The 4,097-nt window shown below is 34.2% G+C and overlaps 1 pseudogene; it reads right to left on the reverse strand.

Moving 5' to 3' along the window:
- Nucleotides 1–2,146: 2,146 nt before the first annotated feature.
- On the reverse strand, nucleotides 2,147–3,398 carry LOC130041263 (heterogeneous nuclear ribonucleoprotein D-like; annotated as a pseudogene).
- Between the last annotated feature and the right edge of the window lie 699 nt (nucleotides 3,399–4,097).

The following is a 4,097-nucleotide window of genomic DNA, read 5'->3' on the forward strand; positions in this document are numbered from 1 at the left end:
TGACAGCATTGACCCATGGCTATTTAACCTATGGGATTTGCTACAGAAGAAGCACTTAATGTTATAAACTCTTATTATAGTTTCTTAAAAACTGTTTAAAAGAATTTACTGTACCATACCTATAATGTTATTTTTAAAAATTAAATTGTGACAAATTAATGATGGTATATCTTTTATTTGATATTTTGCATTCTGCCCTTTAATTTACTCACTCTTACACATTTTCTCTGGCCCTGGGTACAAAAAAATGTTCAAGGAATGGTTTCTGATTTCAAGGAATATATGTGTTTAAGACAATATTTGGAATGCATTATTGATGTAAAATTATTAATTATAGAAAATGTCTTTGGAGCTGACAGTGCCTTATCTGTGACTGAAAAAATAAGAAGGTTGTAGCCCAGTGGTAGGAGGAATAAAAGTGAAAAAAAAAACTTTTGATTTAGAGGTGATGGTACCAGTCTAATGGCAAGTAATGGTATTGTAGGAGAGGATCAAAAGTACATGAAAAACTATACACTGAAAACCCAAGGTTATCTTTAAGAAGAATTATGATTGTTCTCACCCAAATGTAAGACTTTTATTGGCTTCAGGAGGAAACTTGCTCAAAAAATATTTCCTCTGAAATTCCAACATTAAAGATTTATGCATGTGTCTTAAGAAGCTCAATTTTTAAAATGTCAGTACTACTGAGGTTAAGTAGAATTATAACTCATCCTTGGTTTGGTGTGGCATCTTATAAAATGAGGACTTTTTCTCTTTATGACTTAATCATGCTAATTATGACTGGAAAATGGGAATGTCCATGGAAGGATGGATGGAAAGGTCATTCTCTCTCTTTGAGTTCATTGGAGGAGGCATGTAGGCAGAGAGCAAGCAGCTTCATGAGACTGTGGGAGAATTTTCAGTTTGGAGAAGGAGCTGAGTGGCACAACAAATGTGAAATAAATCTTTTCACTCAGTATCTCTACAAACATCTGGTTTTGTTTTATTTTGTTTTCCTATACTATTATACTTTCAATATATTAGGTAAATAACTTCATTATAATTGATAAATTAGTCTATTTGGTGTCGCTTTTTCTATGAAAGGACCAATGTAGTGATAATTAAGAGCCCAATTGCTTCTAATTAGAATACAAGCAACATATAGACAATATCATGCATAGTATAGATAAGAAAGCAAGGGGAACAGAACATTTTGTTCCAGTTTTCTTATTTATTCACATTGAGTTAATAGTGACATTTTTCTTTCTAAACTAGAATAAGTGAGGATAGAAAGCTGAGAGAAAAAGTGACATTATACAAATTAGTAATCTTAGAGAGGAAAAAGAATAGTTTGACTGACACCTGAAATTGAGTATAAGATCTGGAAAGTAAGGTTGATTATACTCTAAACCCATTTCTCCCATTAGTTATATCAAAAGAGTAACAATTTTTATATTTAAAGCTATAATATTATGACTATGATATTTAATTATAATTAAGTTATGACTATATTTTCTTTAGGTATATATACATATCTATAATCCTAATAACTCTATAATTCTTCCTGATTTTTTCCATCTGTATCACTTAGTCTGTTTCAATTACTCAGACTGTTCTTTTTGGTTTGTTTGTTTGTTTGTAATGTTCAGGGGTTTCTCCTTGTTCTGTATTCAGGAATCACTCCTGATGGTGCTCAGCAGACCATATGAGATTCTGAGGATTATATCCAGGTCAGCTCCATGTATCCACACAAGGCAAACCCCTACTTACTGTAATATTGATTGGGTCCCACAGACTATCCTTGATTAACAAAATATTTGCTGAGACATTTATAAAAATTACTGTAATAGATAAACAGTTGCATTTTAATTATGTATAACTCTACAACAAGTTATAAAACAGAAAGCAAAGGACAAAAGAAAAGGACAAAGGACAAAGAAAACTATTTGGCAGCTATATACAGCCAGATATAGTTGTGTCTTGTACACAAGCAAGTTTTAACAAAACAATCATCTTAGATCAACAGATGACCAGCCTTCAATGCTGACCTGCAAGATGGGTAACTTTATATATCTTCGCTTTCTCTCCATGTCTTCATTTAGTACAGCTGGTAATTATTTTGGTGATTGCCACCTCTTGAGATGCCTTGCTATAAGTGCTCTGTTCACTGTATCTGCATTCCCAACCCATATTCCCAGTTCCCAGAGTTATATCTAGTATAATCATATCTGCCTTAGCCACTATAGTTTTGATCACCACTAAAGGCTTTATCATAATTTTCATATCCTGGTTTTGGAACTTTAATTTTGCACTACCCAGATCCAATTTTATGCTATCTGTTTTCTTAACAATTTCTTAACTAGTTCTTCATCTGTATATATAATCACTGTATCACTGTCATTCCGTCATTCATTGATTTGCTCGAGCGGGCACTAGTAATGTCTGCATTCGTCCTAGTCCTGAGATTTCAGCAGCCTTTCTTTACTCATTCTTCCTAATGGTTACTCATTGGATGCTCTTTCAGCGTCAGGGGAATGAGACACATCATTGTTGCTGTTTTTGGCATATCGGATATGCCTTGGGAGCTTGCCAGGCTCTGCTGTGTGAGCAGGACACTCTCGGTAGCTTGCCAGGTTCTCCGGAAAGGAGAACTAGCCTATATGAGGTCCCGTGGCTACGTATTTAACCAGGCACTTCTGGGAGCTTTGTTTTATAGTCTCTGGATCTTGGTCGTTGATGGGATTTCATGGTGCCAGGGGCAGTTTGTGGGTGTGACTGTCAAGCTAGTGGAAAATGGGGGATCTGGGTGGAGGAGGCCTAGTCCCAATCCAAGCAGGCTTGAAGATCTCAGCCCCAGTACTCACTCACACACCTGGATTCCTCTGCCAGTTCTTTCATGGATGAGGCTCATCCGTGTATGTAGTAAAAATAAAATTTTCTTCTCTCATTCATTTTTGTGTCCTTTGAGAAGCTGAATATTTTCAACCTCTCCAAAGACTCCAAAATATTTTTTGATTTGTTCTTCAGAATATCTGGGGTCAATTAACCCACAAAAATCTTTTTTGGCAAAGCTCCTTCCCATTTAACGTTTTAGTTCTCTTTGGGAACTATCAATTCTGCATCCAGTTTGTGTTCTTAAAGTTGAGAAGCTTATCAACTCTAGCTGCATTTTTGAAAAGCACAAAAACCACATCTTCTTGATCTTCCAATGACTGGTTTTGTTTTAATTGTCCAGTCGACAACTTTCCCAAATCGAGACAAATATTTGGTAAGATCATTCTTGCTTGTATGATAGCTCAAGCCTCCAGTAAACATTTTACCTTCATCCTGTTGATTCTTGCTCACATAATTCTTGATCCATCTACAAATTCCTCTGTGTTGTTGTCCTTTATGTCCTCCATGGTTTTGGAATGGTTGGCAGGAGTGTTGGTAGGTAGTTCAAGGTTTGAGGAGCTTTGTTGGAGCTTGATTTAAAGTGGTATGGAAGAGAAAAATCCACATTTCCATTCACCTTGGCATGATATGGTGAATGTCCTTTCAATCATATAATATTATTCAATATTTTATATGTACAGGTAGAGGAAATATCATTGTTAAAATGGAAAGATTATATTTAAAATTATATTTATTTTTCTATTTTGATGTCCAAATTTCATATTCTTTTTCACTCCTTTCCACCCCCATTATACTTTTCTTCTTCCAAGTCATAGTTTTTCTCATTATTTCTCCTGTGATGAACTAGATAAAATTTGTTGTATGATGTTTAGAGAAACAGTTCCAAATCACAGAAGTAATGTGTGCATGATATTAGATTACATTATTTGTGGGTGAATTTTACCAACTTCAATGTCATTTTTCCACATTCTTATAATGCTGAAAATTTATCCTAGAGAGACTTAGAATTATGTCATGTTTTCTACATCTATTGAGCTATTCATATTATTTTCTCTTTCATCCAGTAATATTTGAATAATTAATAATTCATTTATTTATATGAAAATTTCACCTGACTCAAACACACATTTTATATTGTTTAATTGAATTCATTAACATTGTATAAAAAGATTCATATGTCAGATTGAATCCCTCTCTGCACATGAAGGCTTATTATGCTC

The sequence above is a fragment of the Sorex fumeus genome, unplaced genomic scaffold, assembly GCF_029834395.1.
Source record: "Sorex fumeus unplaced genomic scaffold, SorFum_2.1 ptg000098l, whole genome shotgun sequence".
NCBI lineage: Eukaryota > Metazoa > Chordata > Mammalia > Eulipotyphla > Soricidae > Sorex > Sorex fumeus.